The sequence below is a fragment of the Cavia porcellus genome, unplaced genomic scaffold (assembly GCF_034190915.1).
Source record: "Cavia porcellus strain 051 isolate PalLab524CR breed Dunkin Hartley unplaced genomic scaffold, mCavPor4.1 scaffold_19, whole genome shotgun sequence".
NCBI lineage: Eukaryota > Metazoa > Chordata > Mammalia > Rodentia > Caviidae > Cavia > Cavia porcellus.
Window position 1 is genome coordinate 57788845 of NW_026947502.1, and position 22645 is coordinate 57811489.

The following is a 22645-nucleotide window of genomic DNA, read 5'->3' on the forward strand; positions in this document are numbered from 1 at the left end:
TATGTTCCTTTCTTGGTCAAAACAAATCAGAAGAGCACCCCAGAGTCCAAGGTGAGAAAATAAGCTCTGCCTGTTAGTTCAGAGGGTTTTAAAATACTAAGCTTTGTTGTAATCTCTCACACCTAAAGGGCAGTTTTTGGATTGTATCATACACGCATGTTTAATCTCACTGATCTTGTAAAATTGTTTTCCAACGTAACCACAGTGCAGTTACCCAGTCTGATGACTAAAATCAGTCTGAAGGCTCAAGGCTCCTCCAGCACCCACTGTCCTGCCTGAATCACTTTCCTTCTCTTAATTTTAAAGAGAAAAAAAGACAAAAATAACAATGAAACAAAGATTCAAAACAGGTTAACAGGACAGTTATCATAATTAATACATTGCGTGTTGTTTTAGAATTAGCTTTTCAAAGTACAAGGTATCCTGTCCAAACAATATTAGCATAACAGTTTCTTCCCAGATCATCATATCTACTGTTCATTTTGGATCTTATTTACTCATTCAATTTCTCACACTAGTGAGCCAAGATGATGTTTACACATATGAGTCTGATTTAATTCACTTATGGGTGTGGCCTCAAGTTACCATTTATCTATAAAATCTCCAGTTTATCCTTCTTTATGGCCAAGTAGTATTCCATTATATTGAAATACCACATCTTTTTATCCATTCCTCAGTTGATGGGCATTTAGGTTGTTTTCAAGATCTGGCTGCTATGAAATGGGTGTGCATATATCACTGTGGTATAATGTTTTTAATTCTTCTTGGAAGATACCCAGAGAGGCAACAGCTGGGCCAAATGAGGCCTCCCATCCTAGGTTTTTGAGCAACCTCCATACTGATTTCCACAGTGGTTGTACCATTCTACACTCCCACCAACAGTGGAAAAGGGTTCCTTTTTCCCCACAACCCCTCCAGCATTTGTTATTGATTGATTTCTTGATGACAGCCACTCTTTCTGGGATGAGACAGAATCTCAGTTTTGTTTTAAGTTGCAAATCTCAACATTTTTTTTCATATATTTCTTTGTCATTTGTATTTCGTCATCTGAGAAGTGTGTATCCATCTCAAAAGCCCACTTTTGAATTGAGTCTTTGAATTTGGAGGGTCTGATTTTTTTCAGTCTTTTTTATATGTTCTGCATAGAAGTCCTTTGTAAGAGGGAAAATTGAGTATAATATTTTCCCACTCTGTGGGTTGTCTTTTCAGTCCGTTGGTGATTTCTGTTCTTGTGAAATAGCCTTTTAATCAGGTGAGATCCCATTTGTTGATTCCTTGTAATATTTCCCCTGCTCTTCCCGTATCTTTCAGCAAGTTGTTAATATCTCTAGATTTTAATTTTCTCATGTGTGAGAGATACTGGTCACAAAACTGCATACCTTCAGCATGCACAGACTATACTGGAGCCTGTGGTTTAGCTCTCACTGTAAACTGCAAGGCTGTGGAATAGTTCTTGGCATAGAGGCAGGAGCTACGGTGGGCAGCGGGTGCAGTTGCCAGTGAAGAACCCAGCCATGGCCCGCTAGATGAGAGCAGAACGCCCGGGGTGTTGGCTGAATCCGCAGCCCCAGCATTGCAAATCCCATGTGAGGCTCTTTTGGGCCTTAGGCAGCCTTTCTGGAACAACCTCTATAATTAAATTAGGTCTGTGTGAAAAATTCTGTGCTTTCCTGTCTGAAGATTACCCTCCTTTTCTACCCTGGATCCTCTGTTTCCTGTGGAAACTCATACACATAAAGTGAATTTAGCTTACCAGGAATCTATGTCAAACATATCTATTAAGTTTTCACAAATAATGGACTTCTTTCTATAATATTTTACATCAAAACTTGGCTGTCCTTGGTTTCTTTGGCAGTTAAGTAGAACTCTAAACTACAGCGCTTTATGGCCAGAGGGAAAGGTCGTATGTGAATGGGTAGACAGATAGCAGAAGGAGGGGAATAGAAATAGAGGGAAAGAAAATGTAGATTAAAGAGTTGGAAATATCACACATATCTAAATAAATTTTCTTATTTCCAGGTTACCAGATGGCCATCCTGGAATATTACACTGCATGTGTGTGTGTGTGTGTGTGTGTGTGTGTGTGTGTACGTGCATATGAAAAACTGCACACAGTCTGTTGACAAGATTATGCTATTTGTGTGTGTGTATGTGTGTGTGCGTGTGTGTAGTTTTTAGGAAATTATTGGAACTATCCATGAAGGTAAAATTCATGTGCCTGAGAAGCAGTTGTTTGTTTGATTTTTGAGAAATAGATTTGAGGCTTAGTTCTGTGTCTGGTGCCAAGGGCTCAGAGATTTACAGCCTTTCATCTGGTTAATAATGATGTTATGGATTATTCAACTTAGGAAGGATGCTGTTGTATTCAGGGTTAGCAGGAAATAGACTTACTTATAATTTATAGGATTATTTTTATAATATTCACTCAAAAAGTCAAATGCAGAAGAAGAAAAGAGATCTGTCCACACACTAGAGACTCCAAAAATCCAGTTGAGGATCTGGATCCCATGGCAATGTACTGCATGAGTCCAGCTGAAGACCTAGAGCCCACGACAATGTCGCATGCAAGTCTATATCAAGGATCTGCACTGGGAAGATCCAAAAGTCAGTGGAAACGAGGAAGTCTGTGCCAACAGGATGAAGGATCTATGCCAGCAGTTTGAGGGATCTGCACTGGAGCCAGGAAGTGATGCTCAAGTTAAGGACCAGAACTCCTCTAAAAAGAACTGCAGACATCCTCAATTTCAATGAGGTTCTGGGCTCCTCTTTTGATGAGAACAGCTGAGTTTATATCAGGAAAGTCAGCATGACAAGCTTCTCCAGGAGAATCAACAGTGCACCATCTTTTCCTCCAGTTCTCCATTTATCCTGTTGGCAGCAATCCTCAGGTGGGCCTTCCATGCCCAGCACCACACTGATTCAGTTCAGCTGGGTGTTACAAGTTGACCATTAAATTGCCACAGATACTAAACTGAAAAAAATATAATATGCAAGATTGGCTTAACAAGTGGTCTAAAAGGAGAAATAAGAACTGGCTTTTGAAATTTAAAAAAATTTTATAAATTTGTTTTTATTTTAAAGATAGTAAAATCCAACAAAGCAAAACAGAACAAAGCCAATTAAAACAAAGCAGCCAAGTTGGTACAGAGCTTCAAAGCAGGATACTAACAAAACAACATTAGCTACCATAGTATATTTTGTTTTCTTCATGATAGTTGTCCATTTCATCAAATACAGCAAAATCAAACCAAAACCAAAACACAATAAAATCAATCAAAACAGAATAGTCAGTAAAGCAAAACAATCAGATCAAAGCAAAACAGGGAGAAAATGTTGGATTTCAAAGACAAGGTAGAAGGAAATAGTTCATACTTGCTATATTTGCATATTGTCATCCTCCCAAAAGATGCTCAGATTGTTGGTCCCAGGCCTGCAAAAACAACCAAACAGTACAAGCATTTAGTGGCTTTAAGTACCTTAGTTGCTATCAACTCAACCTGTCCTCTTAACCAGCAGGTTGCTTGCAGTGGGGGCTTTGATTCTCAGACCACACACTGGTAGGCACAGAATAAGCAAGAAGCTCAGACTCTTCCTGGGAGCAGCACAGCTTGCAGGCTTCCCAAAAAGGCTGGCAGGCTGGCTTCTTGTTGGATCCTCCTACTACCAGTGTGGCAGATTCTTGGCCCTGACTTTTCTCATATTTTTCAGACTATATAAGCTATTAATAATACCTAATAGATCACATCAGTGCAAAAGATAGTCTATATAAGTTAACCACTTCTAATATGAAAATCAGAAATGCTACAACATCCAAAGCTTTTTGAGCCTGAGCAAAATGTTTCTGAGTTTTGATTTCAGATTTTTCAGTTAGAGATATTCAACAAGTAGAGTCTACACAGATATTCTAAAATCTAAAAATCTAAGAAAGTAAAAACCTTGTAGTCACAAGCATTGTGGTAGGGGCTATTTAACCTGTACGTGTGTTCCCTGTGTTACATTATTTTTTGGAGAACCGTTTACATGGCATCTCTTCAGCAAGCATGTAGTCTGAAGTGAGGAGAAACCTGCATACTTCTGCATTAATCAGAAATCACCCAAAGCCAGCTGTTGGTGTGCACTCTGAGAGGCTGAGGCAGGAGAATCACAAGTTCAGTCTCAGTCTAGGGATTTTAGCAATTTACCAAAATAATAAAGAAATAAACAAATAAAAGGCTAATTATGTAGCTTAGTGAATAGACTCTCAGAACAGGAAAAAAAACATATTAGAAAAGTCCATTTTTCTCTAGGTAGGTAGTTTTACTCTGTACATCTTCTTTTCACCAAGGAAGGGAAACCGAGTGACTGCCTTGGGCAATGCCAGGGTCGTCCTCCACCCCTTTGAAGGCCTCAGCTCTGCCTAGCCGCTGGGTCTAAGTGTGCTCGCTGCAATCACTTCCTCCTGGAGCTGTCCCCTTGGTCTCTTGTGATTCTCCACCCACTACTGAGTACTTGGAAGAGACCAAATGTCATTAATCTGATTTCTCACAGCAGATGCCTTTTCGGAGAGCAGCTAAAGCCTCACTGGATCTGGTCCTTGAGACGGCTGTTTTGAATTTTTTAAGAAATGTGGCAAGTTGTGACTTTTGGATTTGGAAAGAGACCAGGTAAATTACACTCGAAATTACACTCCAAGCTGCCTTCCTGAAAGGATAGTAATTGCGGAAGACATCCTCTCCGGAGCTGTCAAAATTGACGATGCTCAGCAGGCATTTGTGACCGAGGTGATGGTAGATCTGTGTATGGATTGAGTACAGAAATAGCCTTCACGCACCTCTGAGTTACTAAGCAGCCACTGTGGGTCCTTTAATAACGGGAGCTGTGCAGCCACAGTTGTGATAGTTCATGGGAAATGCAGCATCTCCTTCTTCAAAAGGAGTTGTTACTCTATCCACTGGGGCAGGCTATTAAAACTAGCTTCAGTGGTGGCCAGAGAATTAAAACTGCTTCCTGTGTAACTTAGCTGAAAACCAGAAATTCTGAAACCACTGGAAGCATCAAGGGTCAATAGTCCATCAAAGAACATTGACTTTTTGCAAATCAGTTAAGATGATTTGGCTGTCTTTAAAATCAGAGACACTTCATTCCCCATAGTGACTCACCTGCCATGTTGACTGGTGTGATTTTAAGAAAAAGATTTTGGCTCAGTCTCAGCATTCTCATCTATGAAATGCAGATAGCCACAACTTTTTGCTTTCTTGTTGTGAACCGTAAATGAAACATCACATGTAAAGTATTGTGCACTCAGCCATATGTGTGTGCTCACGTGTATGTGGATATCTGCGTCAAATATGTGACTCAGAAATCTCTTTTTCTATGCAACTTTTGCCTCCCCTTATTTCCACACTTGGCACTTCCCAGGTTTTCTTTCAGCTCACAACTTTTCTCAATCATCTGCATCACCACAACTAACATCTTACTGTCTGGTGACCACTTAACCCAGTCATAATGGGTTGATGTATAGAATTAAGTATCACACATTTTGTTAGGTATGAATGGAGTGGAAGCAACTTCATTCTCACTGAAGGATGTGCCTGTGGTCAGAAGATGAAACAAAGATCCGAGGCGGGATTTTTAAGTTCTGTCTTGTCTTTCTTCTTCAGATGCAGTTGATATATTTGTCAAAGAAAGTCCTCTGAAAAGCTGGGATGATGTGGGGCTCGTGATGTGCTAAAAAAGCTGGGGTAGGAGGGCCGTAGGTTCAGAGTGCTAATGCTAATGCTAATGCAGAATCAAAATTGGAACTCTTGAAAGAACAGTGTAATCCATAAACCCAAGGCATTTGTAGGTAGATGGACGGTTTGGTCCATCATAATGTGGAGTGAAAGAAGACAGACACACGGGCCGGGGATTTAGTCCAGTGGTGTAAGCACCTGCCTGGCAAGCGAGACATCATAAATTCAATCCCCGGTATCAAAAGAAAAAGAGAGACTCACAGGTTAACATGCCACATGGCTTCTCTTATATGACTTCTATGACATGTGTCCTATATATGGAGAATGGGATCTAGATGATAAAGAGGGAGAGAGGAAATAGGGAGGTTTTTCAAATGGGTGAGAGAATACCTATTTGAAAGGAGAGAACAGGATTGGAAAACAAGTGACAAAAACAGCACTTTTGCAAATAGGAAGGGGACCCAAAGCTGGTAGAAGCAGGAAGGAAGGGGAAGGACAGTAGACGAAAAGGAGAAACAGGAATTAAGGAGCGTTATGTATGTGTACCAACTCCCCACACTCACTACAATCACTTTGAACTACAAGGATATACTAATAAAGAGTGAAGTCACTTAAAAATACCTGATTTGTAATTCAAAAGCCAGTGAATCTTCATTTGAGTCTTTGAAAGGCTGGATTTCTTGGCACAACTGACCAGTCAAGGCTGTTACACAGCATTCATTGGTTGAGCAACAATGGGGAATGTAGCATTCCACGTCCCTTACCCTAAGCCAGGACTCCCAGGGAGCCAAAGCCAAGAAAACCTGCTGAACATCAGCGAGCAGTGCTAGGTCTGAGCACTTTCCTCACAGCCTGTGCCAGGCACCTCACTCTCTGCACCCTGCTCTTGGTCTCACTCTGAGTACATACACAGGGAGCTTAGACTCAGCTGAGTAGGGAGGGATTTCAGGAAAGAAAACCTATTTTAGGGCCCAAAGGGAATTTAGATATCATCTCCATTCTTCTTTTCTCAATGGAGAGGTCCACAGAAGACAAAGCAATTGATCAAGTTACAAAATGGCCAGAGTCTATGGCCAGAGTGCGGTGTGTCACTGTCCAAGGACAGCTGGGGAGCCCTGCAGTCTGCAGCACAGAGTGTGGCACCTGGTCGTGGAGTTGCAGCCCTGTACAATGCAGTCACACTGCACACCTCTCCCTCTGGTGGTGATAGATGCTTCCAGAAAGACAGAGAAGGGAAGAGAGGGGAGTGGCAAGGGAAGAGGAGGGGTAAGTTTTATAGATGCTACACCTGGTGCAGGTATTGCAAGGAGAGGGCCGAAGCATCATCCATCTCACTTCATCTTCAAAATACCCAGCAGGGAAATATTTTATCCTTATTTAAATCCTGAGCAAGCTGAACTTAAATGACTGAGTTAGTGAGAGGTAGAGCTGGGGTTTAGGCAAGGCTCTCAGGTTCTCTATCAGTTAGTGACAGTTTGGCTGCAAATGAGAAAAAACCCAAACTCATGAGCCAGAGGATTTGTTGTGTCATAGAACAGCACAGGCCAGAAGGAGCCCTGGCTTTAACTCAGCTGAATCAATCTTTGAGCCTTCGCCTCCCCTTGTCTCTCAGTTCTGCTCTATTGCTCTCAGTTCTGCTTTGTTTTTCAGCTATTCCAGGCTAGCATCCCACCAGGTTCAAGTCCAAAAGAAAAAAAAAGAAGAGTGTGCAGTCCCAAGGGAGCACCAGACTGCATCTCATTGGTTTAAGTGAGTCACGTGCCTAAGCAAACTATTACCATAGCCTAAGAGAATGCTCTGCTGGCCTGCCTCAGGTTACAGGCTTGCTGCCAAAGCCACAGGTCATGTGAGGACCACCTTGGCACACGGTTTGACAATGGAGGGTTTATCACTCCCTGATGTCACCAAAGATGTGTGGCTGAGAGATAAGCAATGTGGCTGGCACTGCAGGCTTCTCCACATGATGCTGTTTCTAAGACCCAGAAAGAACCTGCTAAAGGAAACCAGTAGGGGACTGCACGTAGCTGCTGGTAAAATCATCTGAGTTTCAGTCCCCATTAGATTTGAACCACCAGGTAGAACTCAATGAATACTTTCTGAGCACCCCAATGTGTGCCGTGCCAAACAGAAACTGGGAAGGAAAGCTTCAAGTGGAGGAGACCCCAAGACACAGAGCGGGAGATTGAATTAGCAAAGTCAGATACCCAGGAAACCCGTCTGAGGATGGTGTCTCTCTCTTCTTCTTCCAGCATGGATGCACCGTGCTTTGAGCAGCTTGGAAATGTGGTAGCATAAGTACCTGAGGAAAGAAGAAATTTCACACTTAGCCCTGACGTGAGTTCTGTGGTTTAGGAGAACAGAAAACCACCTCGTGTGCAATCTTCAGGAGCCACGTGGAGCGGGGAGCATAGAAAACCTTTAGGGAAGGGTTGGAAAAGAAGTGTGAAAGGAGCACAGAGCTGTTTAAGAAAGAGCTAGTGGTTCCACTTGACTGGGGTACAGGGGAAGTCTTCGAGGAGGGCCCAGTGAGCACCAGCAGTAGCAGCACAGAGGAGCTCGTAGAGGAATAGAATTCAGATTCACCCAGAGAGGGTTAGCACGGTAACAAGGTTCTAGGGTAGGTGCTCTGCACACTGAAGTCCGTGAAGCATCAGAGGGCACTGCACATTCTGAGGTGGGCGATGTGCTCAGAATAGGAGCCGTCTTCTTTATCACTTGGGCAAAGAATCATACTTAAAATTGCCAATAGCTTTGCATTCTCACTTCCATTTCTCCTAAACCAGAGAAGAATCCTGCTGCAGACTGCCAACACCCTAGCTCCCTTGATGTGGGGGCTGCTTACAGAAGGGATAGCACTGCGTGGCAGGTTGTTTTCCGAGTGTAAGGAGAGGTGCACCTACTTCTCCTTTGTCCCTCCTCTTTCCTTCTTTCTCTTCCTCTTTTCTCGCTCTTTCCTCATCAATTGGATGGAGACAGCTACCTCCGTACATCCCAGTGATCTGGAGAGGCTACGGATCAGGTGGCATTAATAAATCTGTAAAAGAAAGATCTCAAATTGTTCTACAATTTTACATTTAAATTATTCAAATTTATACCCTTTTTCCAGAGATTAGCAATTAGTTAGGACCGAAGTTCTACATTAAAATTGTAGACTGAAAATTGTTTTAAAACAGTATTTTAAAGTTTACTGTTGTCTAACATATAAAAGCATTCTTGGTTTTTCTCTTACAGATCTTTCTGCAGGCAGCTAAATGCCTCAGAAATGTAAAGCCAGCAAGGCTTTGACAATACCTCCACATACTTTTTATGCTGTTTTTTTAATCAGAGGGCTTATGCAGCATTTCGGTGTAACTAAATTGCAATTATGAATTTCATTGTTCTGTAGTTCCTGCATAATGTGAAGTGTGGCTGCAAATTAGCATCAGCAGCAGCAACAACGAAAAACATCTGTTGCTTCATACTGGCTTTGTCAAAATAGTCGTGGGCAATGTCTATAGGATGCCAGGTTTAAGTCAGTTACATTACGCAGCTACCAAAAAACAGATTCTCCCATTTAAATCTGAGTAATCGAATGTTTTAAATTGCATCTAGATGTGCCTATGTGACCAGGAAATATATACGATCAATAGCGCAACATTATTTCAAATGTATTGCTTCCTGTGCGTAGCATAGTGAACTGCATCATGCGGCATCTTGCATGTAGTGGGTGTTCAGTGGACTCTGTTGGAAAGTGGGACAAACAGTAGGTTTCAAAAAAGTCACAACTTCCATCCACTCTGGAAACCCTGCCTTTCTCTGAATAGCCTGCATTGATTCCAGTCCACACGATCACTGTGTGACTTGATTTCAAGCGCCTTTTAACTTAAACAATGATGCTCTCTTGGGATATGTAGATGAGATTCAGTCGGAGAGTACAATGATGATAATAGGGGAATTAATCAAATCCCAGGAACTATCCTTGCCACTAATTCAATGTGATAGACTTGGGCTGATTACTCTACTGGAAAATATTGCCAGAATTTATCCTTTAATGCAATGAGAGTTTTTAAATCATAAAGCATCTCTTTCTGACTCAAAGTGCACAAGTGTGTCCGTTGTTTGCACAGAGGAGTCACCTTAGAATGTTGAAGCTGGGCAGTCCGCACCAGCAGGATGAAGGGTCTGTGCCTCAGGCTGAGGGATTGGCACTGGAGCCAGGAAGTGACCCTTAAGGTAAGGACCAGAGTGGATACCCCAAGAGTTGGAGGGTTCTAGGTAGAAGGGAGATCAATATCTGGCCAAGCAAAGTAGAAAAGAGTGCTTAGGGGTTAACAAAAGAGTGCACTTATAAATGGAAATTCTATAGATTCTAGAGTCCTTCCCTCATGGGTTGGGGTTTAAGGTTCTACAAATGAACATCTTTTTCCTGGATACATATAATCTCTCTTTATCAACACTCTTAGTTAAGACATACTAAGTCTGTAACCACATCCATACAATAATACCATCTCTCTGGCTTCTGTTCAGTTATTTGTAAATTATGTTGTAAAGATCACCCAATGTGTGCAAACATTACTGACTACAAAAACCAGGTTTATTGTAATAGCAGTGCTGATATTTGTTCCCCAAAAGGAAGTTTCTAGAATGTGAGCCAGGTTGGACCACTTAAGTTTCTCATACTTTCTTGTGCAGTCTTGAGTGGTATCCCTCTGCTTTTGTTTGTATATGCAATGTGGACAACGAAATTGCCTATGTTATTCATTTGATTTTAAGAACACCTGAGACAATACAAGGTAAAGTCTGTCACACAGTAGGTGATTAAAAATATTGGGCATTCCAATTGTTACTAAACATTTTGACAACCTTGGACATATAGAAATGAGGCACAAATATAGAGAAATTCCAGTAAAAGTAGGTATCACAAATTGCTTCTCCTGTTCAAGGCACTTTGCTAAAAGCTGAAAGTATGTTTCAATTTACTCTTCCCAAACACAAAGCAAGAAAAGGATTATTGTTCCCACATTAAATATGTGACTTTGGGGCCTAGAGCAGTTTGACAATTTATCTGAAATTGCAAAGCTCAATTAAGTTAAAACAGCAATGCTGAGATTTTAGAGCATCGTCTAATCCAAGCCACTGTCCTCTACCCCTCCCCATTACACACACGTGTGACTCCAGCTAGACACGAAAGCACAGTTAGGTAAGCTCACTCTGCATTGTGCATGATCGGTGCAGATAATCTTTGGACACAATTCTTCTGTCATACTCAGGGTTTACAAGGGGAAAGATTTAATACAGCACACATAATTTATAGAATTATTTTATAATATTCATTCAAAAAGTCAAGTGCAAGAATAGAGGAAATCTGTCCACACACTAAGACCCAAAGAATCCAGTGAAGGTCAGGATCCCATGGCAATGTCCTGAATGCGTCCAGCTGAAGACCCATAGCCCATGGCAATGTCTTCTGTGTGTCCAACTGGAGGCCTAGAACCCAGGACAGTGCCTCATGCAAGTCTGTATCAAGGATCTACACTGAGAAGGCCCAAAGGTCAATGGTGCAAACTAAAAAGTCTGTACCAGGGGGGTGAAGGAGCTGTGCCAGCAGGCTGAGGATTCTGCACTGGAGCCAGGAAGCAATACTCAAACTAAGGACCAGAGCTCCCCTGAGAAGTACCACAGCCATTCTCAGTGACAGCAAATAAGATGCAAGTTCCTCCAACGATGAGAACAACCAAGCTCGTATCAGGAAAACCAGCATGTAAGCTTTCCCAGAAGAATCAACATCAAACCATCTTCCCTCCAGTTCCGCTTCTATGCTGCAGGTAAGAGTTTTCAGGTGGGACTTCCACACCCAGCACCACACTGATTCAGTTCAGCTGAGTGTTACAAGCTGACCATTAGTTAACCCATCAGAATCTCTAATAGCACAGAGAGGAAATTTGTTAATCCTGTGCCTGAGGAAGGCAAATGTTTGTGCAGGTGAGATTGACAAAGACGAGGACAAGGGAAGGCAAGGAGAAGCTGGGCGTTTTGAAAACAAGCTTAGCCTACTTATAATTGTGCTGAACTAAACATGCCACGGTACTACTGAGGCTTTCAAATTGCCACTTCATTTAGTTATCCAGAGGACAGAAGCTGGGCCCCATGTGGGTTCAAATCTGCATTTTTACCTCTCGTCCTTCCCCAGTGTTTCAGCCTGGTACATTTTTTAACTTCTCTGTGCCTCAGATGATTTTTTGGTAAAGTAGGACTACACTCTCATCATCCATTAGAGCGACTTCAGGAAATAGCAAAGTCTGAAAACGTCACCTCTAAGAAATTCTGTATAACAGTTTGTATGAAACTCAGGCATGAGAATGTTATAAAACCTCCCTAAGCAACTGTAATATGCAGTGGGGAGTGACATCATCTATTGGGCATGAGAGTGTGTGTCCTTGGCACCCAAGTCCATCCTGATTTCATCATGAATGCTCGAGTCTAGCTCATTGCCAGGTGCAAAATGAGCATCCAGTACATTTTGATCAGCGAATGAATGCATGCATCCTTGATCAGGCATAGATGTGACTCACGTTTGATTCTATGTCATGTGCTTATTATAGATTTTGGAATGATATTCTTGGATTTTTAAGATGAATGCTATTCATTCTGAACAATGAGACTAATACTAAAATTCAGATAAATACAAACTAAACTGGTTTACATAAAAATACAAATTCACTGTCTCAGTTTTGATGAGTTGCAGGATGGTCCAGCTACAGGTTCCCATGATCCCAGAGCACAGGGCTCTGACTGGCCCCCATCATCTCTGGGCTCCTTTTCTGCACACAGACTTTTTTCATACATGGGCTGTTCCCTGGTGGCATGATTGCACCCGCTGCTTCTACTGGTCTCAGAGCTCTGTGTTTCTTATGATAGCCTATGACGCAGGAGTAGTAGCTCAATCAAAGCCCATGGACTAAAGGTAGAGAAAGTCCTATCCCAACAGAGAATCACAGTTCCATTATCAAAGAAAGACAGGGACTGGGTGATTCCAAATGCAGCAGAAGAGATGACATTGTATAGAGCTGGCTGTCCTCCTGGCCTCTGAAAGGAGGAGGGGCACAGCAGGAGCAGCCTCGTGAGGTCTAGTAGAAGAGCCCCTGGGCCCCAGCAGCACACCTGCCGTGCTGCAGTGACCAAGGGTTACTTCCCACAGGAGTCCGCTTTCATGCAAAGTCCTTAGTGTCTGGCTCCTCCTGCTGCCCTAATAATTGTCAGCCATGGTTAGAACTTATTGTCTAGACCAGTGGTTCTCCATAGAGAAGGGGTAACATTTTCCGTAGGGGATACTTGGCAATGTCTAGAAACATTTTTGGTGTCACACTTTAGGAGACAGATACGTGTGACATTTAGTGATTAGAGGTCAGAGATGTGGCTAATCATTCTACAGTGCACAAATACCCATTTGGAACCAAAAATTAGCCAGCGTAAAATGGTAGTAGTACCAAGGCTGAAAAATGAACCTTAACCTATTTACAGTAGTTTGGTGAAAGTTCTCTTCAATTTTATTCTCTTCCCACCCCACAATTATCCTGTTATCTGCCCACCGAGGTGACTTTTACAAATCTGGTGCTACTGTACCCCAATATAAGAGATTTATGATGCAGAAAAGTTCAAGTTCTGCTCTCTGATTCACAGGCTTTGAAACTCTGGTTCCCACTGACCTTTTGAGGCTTGCTCTCTCTATGCCCCACAAATTTCACTTCTCCACAGCAAATATTTTTTCTCACTGATAGACAACTGATACACTCAGTTTTCTTTCTTTTTGCTTTTTTTCTCTCATTTTGTGTGTGTGTGTGTTGATATTTCATCACAACTAATTGCTGTATCTACATTCTTTTCCTTAAAAGTTCTATGGAGCAGTTTCAGGAGTTTCTCCTTTTGATCCTCTTTCATTATCCTTCACTCATTAAGTAGCCGAGAATTTGTTGAATGACTTTTTTGAGTCAGGCCATGGTAACTTGGTATTAATTCCTTTTTCTGTAGAACTTAGAAACTTAGAAACATCAGGGAAGATTTTTTAAAAAACTGAAGGTATAACAGGGAAAATACCCTGGAAGCATGGAACTTGATTGGGTGATGGTGTCGGGGACATTTTTCCAGAGAAGGTGACCTTTAGGTAAACCACTAAAGTAGTTAGAGTTAGCCAGGAACAGGGCAGGTGACTAAGGTTGAAAGTAGCTTTATTAAACTTCCAGACTCAGGCAAAAGCTTCTGTATGATGACTCCCCCAATTTTCCTGAGAGATTAGTCTCCCTGTCTTTGGTTCCCATAGAACTTTTGAGGTCTATAATAATATTTATTATCATCTTATTTGAACTGTGTGCTCATGGAAAATGTGATCATTGAAATAATGGCTAATGTTCAAATGGAAAATTTCCAAACTTTGCAAATGATTCATAAGCCAGGTTCCTTATCTCAGGAAGGCAGCTCAAATGCTGTGCAGTGCATTTTTCTTTCTCATCAGCAAAACAGCTTAACCAAGCACTGTAAATATGTCTTTAGAAGGAAGCTATTTTGGTGTGAGGTACTCGAACTGAAAACAACATGCAAGCCAAAGTTTGGGCTTTGCTGCCTTGTGTTTCCTCATTCATTTACTGATTCATTGGATATCCAAGTGTGTGCTATGTACAACTGCCAATGATCCATACAGAGGACTCAAGGCTGAGCTAGACTCATTGTCCTGCATTTTGGGGAAGACAGCTATCCAACAAGAAGCACTCAAACAGATGGAGACCTGCTGACTGTAATGAAGCCAGTGATGGACCTGGGCAATTGCAAGCTGAGGTGAGTTTATGTAGACTGTTGTAAGAAAGCTAAGAGAACACTGGCCCAGAGGAGGAAGTACAGAAGAGAGAGGCATCAGAACTGAGATCTGAGTATTAGTATATTTGACCCATAAAGAGAAGGGGAAGAAAGAGACAGCTATGGCCAGAGAACCTCACGAGCTAAAGGAGCACAGTGACTTAGGAAAACAAAGACAGATGGTGTATTTTATGGAAGAAACTCTGGGAATAGACCGTGAGCTGAGGCTGGGGAGATGGGAGACTTCACATTGTTAAACTCCATTAGGAATTTTATTTTTCATTCTAGGAACATTGAGAACCCGTTGAATAGCTCTCAGCATAAAGTGACACAATCCGGTTTGCATTTTAAAGTATGGCTCTGACTACAGTGAGTAAAGAGCCAGGAGCTGTGCTAATGCACTTTGAAACTAGCTGCATTAATGACCTTAATAGGTGATAAACATCAGAGCGTGGCAGGTTTGATCAATCAGCTCCAAGTCATTCAGTGTGGTTATAGAAGCAGCAAACTCAAAGCTGGAGGCAAAGGATTTGAATCTGGAGGGTGCATGGGGACTTGTGTATCTCTGACTCACTTTATTATATTCACTAAGGAATTCTGAGCACTGACTTTGTAAACGGCAGAGAAAAGAAGGCTTAGGTCTGGCACTGTGGTTTTAATACACATTTATGAAGTCCTCAGAGGACTCCCAGGGCTGCAAAATTTAAGAATGTCATCAACACAATGGTTCCACAGGACTGGGAATTCAAGGTTCTGAGGGCTATGTCTCCCCCTCAGAGTAACAGTCACATAGTCTCTTAGATCCTCAAGGTACCTTTGACCACATTAAGAGACAAACCACGAGAGAGTTTCAAAAATGGCGGCTTGCTAGGGGATTGGGCGGAGAGTCTCTCTGGAGAAATCATATTAGATGCTAGAATATGACAACATGGAGAGGGCTAGATGAATGGATAACGATTCTTATTAACAAGGTGGCAACCAAAGGGAAAAATAAAACTGGGAAAAGGAAGGAAAATCATGGATGGAGAGCTGAAGCCCGATGTACTCACTGAGCCCCATTCCATGCTGTACTAGGCACGGCTGGAAGATTTAAGATCGTGCTGAGACCGCAGCTGCTGATAACAGGAGTCTGTGAATCCTGCACCCTTAACATGGCACATTGACCAGTGGATCCAAGAAGAAAAGCTGTATTGGCTTTTGGCGAATGCTGGAAATTGAGACCTGGGATGCCACAAAGCAGCCAGGGCTGCCTCGTTTCACTGGAGGAGACTACGAGAAGCTCCGGAGCTCCGAAGCCAGACACCGCGCAGTTTCCTGACCGATCCTTGATGTTCCAGGAACTCACTGAAGACAAGCAGTGCAATGTGCAATGGACCCAAGAGGAAGATCTGCACTGAGTCCTGGTGAGTACTAGGGACTGGGTCCCGGCTGCTGTTGCTGGCTGGAGGACATCTTGGAATTGGGTAGAGCCCACCACCACAGCGGCATCAGTGACACAGAAAGGATGGGTGAAGGACATCTTGGAGGTGGGCAGAGCCCACGCAACGGTGACATCACATATTCACCCCTAGCGCAGAGAGGTCTGGTAGAGGACAGCTAGGATTTGGGCAGACCCCTGCACAACAGTGATATCAGTCAGCTGCTTCTGGCACAGAGAGAACTGGCAGGATCTGCTGGGGCTGAACCATGCCTCTGGTTGGGACCCAATAAGCAGATAAAAAAATAGTCATGACTCTGTGACATCCGCAAGGCACAGCCTAACTTGTGGATTGACTGGTACAGAGGCTGGAGGCTAGCCTGCACTGTCCCTGCATCCCTGCCTACCTCAAATAACAACAAATTGGGGAGGGCAGCCAAAACCCAAGTCAGCATGCTTCGGAAAGGCCCTAAGCAATACACAGAGGGCCAGAGACCCCCAGGACGCTCCAGTCTGAAAGAAACCAGAAACATGACAAGAGATAGAAATAAAAAAAAATCTCCAGCTGCAGAATGTGAGAAAATAAGCCCAGGAGAAGTAAACACAGAAGAGAATCAGCACAGTAACCATCCAATACTAGACAAAGCATCAGCCAAAATAAAGAAATATTTTCATGACCTCATAAATGAATTTAAAACTGTACTTCTGATCCAAGTGAGGTAAGATATAAAGAGATTAATTAAAGAAATTATAAGCCCTGCCCAAGAGAACACAGATGGAATAACAGAGGAAATCAGAAAAGAAAGAGAAACCTCTGAAGAAGAATTTAAACATAACCTAGAATACATGAAACAGATCCAAAGAGATTACCAGGAAACTAAAAACTCCGTTAAACACTGGCAAATGCCTTGACAGAAACTAAAGTTAACCTTTTGAAACTTGGAGACTTATGATATATGGTCATGAAAGAAAAGACCTCTTTAAAATGATGAGAAACCAGAAAGAAACTATTCAAAGGCTAGAAGATGACAAAAGGATACATAACTTAAGAATAAAGCATGTGAGTGAGGAAGCAGGAGCAACCAAAAATGAAACACAAAGAATATTCACAGATATATTAAAGGAAAACTTCCCAAGTATAGGAAAAAGAAATGGTATCCAGATAAATGAGGCATACAGAACTCCAGCCACCTACAACCAAAACAGATCTACACCCAAACATATAATAATCAGGATTCCAGAAATCCACCAAAAGAACAGAATACTAAAATCAGCCAGGGAAAGCAGATATCCTACAATGGGAAAATTATCAAAATAACAACAGATTTATTAACACAAACTCTCAAATTGAGGCCTGGGGGAAATATTCCAAGCCCTGAAAGAAAATAATTTGCAACCAAGACTGATACACCCAGGAAAACTCTCTCTCAAAATTAATGGAGAAATAAGATGTTTCCAAGACAAGGAGGAACTGTGGGATTTCATGTCCACCAACCCAACCCTACAGAGAGCGCTGAAGGTCATTCCAGAGAGAGAGAGAGAGAGGAAGGGATACCAGGATTCCAGCAACAGTGGCAGAGAGGCCTCAATGAATGGGGCAGACAGTGGAATGAGGGAGTAAGGTGGACAAATTATAGCAGTAAAGTAGAGTAGCAGACATGAGGCAGAGACGATAAGCTATAATCTTTAGTATAGATAGCTTTGATACACTATAAAAAACTATAAAAAAGGAGAGTTCATTGTTAATAGTGTATCAGGATTTAAAAGTCACAATAGTCTTATCGCTTTGTTTAGTTTGAATTTAATTTGTTCCTGTCTGTCCATTCATATTAGATTTGAGGGCACAGACAACTGACCCAAAAATAGCAGGTTATACAATGGTAAGTATCCTTAATTTCCTATTAACTTAAACTGAAATCCTGTATTACTTACATTGTCTTACTCTGACTGATCTTATTTGAATCTAATTCGTTAGACTGTGGTTTTTGCCTTGGCTGATTTTATTTGAATTTGGTGTGCTTGATAGTATCAACCCTAAAAGTAGAGGCAACTACTCTGAAGACAACAAGATATAAAAGATATCCATACTGGTTTTGATTATTAACAGCTCTCAAGTCCTACAATGTTTTCAAAGTTGTGTTTTTATAAAAATAGCTGTGTAATACTATGCTTAACTATATTAAGCCTGATGATGTGGAAAAGTCTATTGAAAATAACAAGAGAAAGCATAGTAACTATGGTAGATCACCTAATATTGTGGTCTTATATGTCTTTTTCATTGCATGTTTTTCTAGGAATTTGTTTTGCTGTCTTGTTATGATTTATTTTTCCCTATAATGCAGAGAGGATAGATATAGATGTAGAAATTCACACATGAGAAATTTTTTTAACTATTTATGGGAATATATTATATAATACAAGATGTAATGAACAGATACTCTGAAGAAGAGACACTAAGAAATCCAGTGCTAATTCTGTAGCATTATGATATAAAATACAGCAATACTATTATTCACTGTTCAGAATGATATTAGTCTAGTCTCTTAAGTTCAATTTCCGCATATGTAAAGATAAGGACAGCTACTACGAAGAGAATGAGAGACACTATGGTAGTTATTACTGTCGTGCCCAATGTCAGATCTTGAAGACCTAAAAATCCTTCATCATCCTGTAATGATTTGATTAGTTCTGTAATGTGTAGTATGTATTTAATGTGCATGAAGTTGGGGACAACAATTTGGAAGAAACTAGAGACAATTAGATAAACAGTGAAGATCTCCAGTGGACTTGCTTTGACATCTGTATTTCTTTAAATTGTTTGTTTTTGAACTGTTTTGATATGTTTAATCTTACCTTCTTTAAGATAAAAAAACAAGTGTGTAGGACTGATAACCGTATTACTAAGTTTTTGTTAGATCATTGAGCAGAACTGTTGGCAGTGTCACTATTTGAATGTCACTTTACATACTTGAATTTTGTAACTTGAACTACTATTTCTATGATGACAATATGTAACTTACCAACTGGTGATTTCTTACCATTTATTTTTCTGTAATTCTATATTATTTCTACCCTTTTTTTCTCCATGTATTTTTTTGTTTCTTCCTCTTTAAATTAAAAAAAAAAGAGACAAATCAAGGCAACAGCTGGAAACTGTCACTTAACAGAATCCATTAGGTGGAAATGTGGAAGCCCTCTCAGGGGAGAGGTGACAGCTATGTGTTTCTTCGGACTTGATGTAAATATTACAGCAGGGGATCCTGAAGATTGCACTGCTCCGATGGTTGTTGTTGAGCTTTATAGGAAGTGAGACTCCAGAAAGCAGAGCCAAGGGTGTCAACAAAGGGTAATGGAAAGAGACCCTGAACCTGGACTGGGCAGCAGGGAGGGATGAATTTCCAGGCTCCATTTGTGGCCCAGCTGGGAGCCGAGATGGACTCTCGGCAGTCATCCTGCTCGATCTCATGCTCCATTTCAGTTCATCTAAATTAACATCTGCAGGGCCGCAGGATATCCAAGGGAGGCCAAAGCCACTGTGATGTCTGCAGCTCTGTCCTGACACCTGTAGGCCTAAAGTGAGACCACATAGATATGCTAGTGGTAAATTGACTATCTTAGGAGCACACTCATGATATAGTTAAATGCATAAAAAATCAGAGAATGTGAATAATAAATATATATCTGCATGTATCTGTATGTGTATGTGTGCTCATACACCTGTTCTCATTTGTTCAAAACCATGTATGGAGCATGTACACATACAGATACAACCCCAATTACACAGAAGTATATACATACTGGAACATGCAAAATTATTTACATATGTACACATATAAATGGGCAGACATACATGCACACATATCACATGTAAACATGCAGCGATAAAAACTTGGCAGGCTTGGGGACCATTCCACATGGAAAAAAATTGGCCCTGAAAGACACCCGAGCCAGACTTGGCTTTAGTCCGACTCACAGGCACTCAGGTACCTAAAAGTCAAGTCTGTCCCTGAACCTCAATTCTATGCTACAGTTTTTTTAAAAAATTAATTTTGCTATGTGCCGACTCTATATAGCGAGAATTGTTACAGAAATCCAAAGAGATTCTCAGAAGAGATGACATTTGATCCAGGTTTTGAAGTGGGCAAAAAGAATCAAAGACAAACAAAATCGCATCAGAACAGGGATGAGTGTAACATATAGAAACTGAAACTGACAATTCTAAAAAGAATTCTGCAGCTGTATTTCAAATTTTTTTGATGGTAAGTCTGAAGAATTTGGCCTTTATCCTTAGAGAATCGGTTCTGCTGGAAGATTTTAAGTGTCAGTCAAAAGCAGATGGGAAAGTTTGAGGAATTGTGAATGAGACACAGTGTGCTGGTGGTAGGGGTAGCCACAAGGAAAGAAGAAGGCCTTGAAAGCCTTCCACAGCTTTCCCAATGAACGGTACGAGATGCAGGATCTGAGGGGAGGAGATGTCCAAGCTCTCATCTCCCACAGAAGAAGCTTACTTTGTACTCTGCTCAGGGGACCGTCCTCAGCCATCCGCTCAGACACCTGAGGGTGTCTTCCACATCCAGCACTGCACACAGTACGTTTTCATCAAGCGACTATTGGATGACCTGTGACTCAGATGTCTTTTCAGTGAGACTGGTGTACTGCTGTATAGCGTTGTATTTTATCAGGCTAACAGAGTCCAGCTTATCTATCTAGCAATAAAGAGTCAATGAGTAAACTGTCAATGAATGAGTAATCTCAGAACGGAACCCAAAGGAGTTAGAGAATGATACAAAGGACACCTATAACAAAAAACAAATGAAGAGAGAATCAATTTGATGTAAGTCAAAGGCAAATAGATACAGTACTCATGATCACTTGAAAATTAGAAACTAAAGTGGTGAGCTGCTATTGTCACCGTTATAGGAACTGTAATAGTTAATTGTAACTGTCAACTTGAATTTACCCTGGGGCACCCAGCCATTTAGTTAGCTGTTATTCCTGGAGGTGTGCATGGCAGTGATTTTGGATGAGACTCACATTTGCATAAGTAGACTGAGTAAAGCAGATTGCTTTCTTCTGTGTTGTGGGCCACTCTCAATACATAGAAAGCCTGAATAAAAGCTAAATTCTTCTGACTGTCTTTGAGCTCAAATGTTGGTCTTTTCTGACTTAGGGCTGAAAGTCACATTAGAAGGTCTATCATAAGTTCCCCTGGTTCCCAGGCTGTCCGATTTGGGCTGGGGCCATACCATCTTCTCTTCTAGGGCTTCAGGCCAGCCGCTGCCAAGTTCAAACCTTGGACTTCTCAAAATTCGGAATTTAAGAGCCAGCTCCTTGTTTTTTACATACACATACACACACGCATATACAGTGTTCCTATTGGCTCTCTTTCTCTGGAGAACACAGACTAACACAGACATCATGGTAGTTTAAGAGATTTGGACCTAAGAAATATTGCCTAAGCCTTCCATAGACAGTAGAATAGAATAATAGTATTTTACTGTGTAATTTTTTTTAAAAAAATGGTTAAGAAATTGTTTTGTGACTTCAAGTAGACATCTTTTAATTGAGGTAGGATATGTTCATATTCTTCCACTGTACTGACACAAATCTGGGGCTTCAAGAGAAACTTTTATTATCAAACTATTTCCATGAGTCAGAAGTCCAGGAACCAATGAACACGGTCCCCTGCTCAGTTCCTCAAGGCTGTAATCAAAGGGTAAGATCAATTAGAGTCTCCTCAGAAGCCCAGGGTCCACTTTCACTCTTCCATGGCTGTTGGCAGAATTTGTTACACTAAAGCTGTAGAACTTACAGTAGCCTGTTTCTTTTACCCTCTAGATAGAGTATCTCTAAACTTTTTCTCTTTGGTCTCTGCATCCTCTTGTAAAGCGCACCTAGTTAGGTGATGCTCATTTTTTATAATCTTCTTTGAAATAAAAGTCAACTACTTAGACATCTTAATTGTATGTGCAAAATCTCAACACCTATGCCATGTAGCATAATGTAGTTATCAGAGTGAGCTTCCATCAGCATTGTCACATTCTGTAGGTTAGAAATAAGTCACAGATGTCATCAACACTTGGAAGGGATTGCACAAGGTCTTGGTCCTTGGAGACTGTCTTAGAATTATACTTACCACACAAAGGATAGACCAGCATGTCACACATATTTAGCTTTGTCACATGATTTAGCTGAGAGCGAATCAGAGACCTTGCATGCTGACCGTCTCCTGCTGTTTTATATGAAGTGTAGAGATGGTTTATCTATCTACAGGTTAATCAAAAGGAAATGGACAGAATCCCACATACACATGAATAACTAAACGTGAACCAAGATGCAATAAAAATCCTCTGGATAATCTAATAATAAGCAATAAAATTGAGACAGTAATTAAAAAAATACCAACTAAGAATAGTCCAGTATTTGATGGGTTCACTGCTGAATTCTGTAAGAACTTTAGGGAAGACTTAACCTCCAATGCTCCTCAAAGTCTATTGACATTGAAAGGGAGGGAGCACCCCCAAATTCAATCCTAACAGCTAGGGCTGCCTTGATAGCAAAACCACACAGGGATTCAGATTAAAAAAGAAAATTACAGACCAATTTCTTTAATGAAAATAGATGTTAAAATCCTCCATAAGATACCAGCAGATAGAACACAATAAATCATTAGGAAGATCACACAGTGTGA

The 22645-nt window shown here is 41.2% G+C and overlaps 1 long non-coding RNA gene across 1 annotated transcript in view; it reads right to left on the reverse strand.

Moving 5' to 3' along the window:
* Positions 1-3221: 3221 nt before the first annotated feature.
* LOC134471730 (uncharacterized) overlaps positions 3222-22645 on the reverse strand; it is an 83677-nt gene continuing 64253 nt past the window's right edge. The window contains exons 2-4 of the long non-coding RNA XR_010041321.1: positions 8612-8745; positions 7916-8010; positions 3222-3430 (exon numbers count right to left, since the gene is read on the reverse strand). This is a non-coding gene — a long non-coding RNA (uncharacterized LOC134471730). The remainder of the gene's footprint in view (positions 3431-7915; positions 8011-8611; positions 8746-22645) is intronic.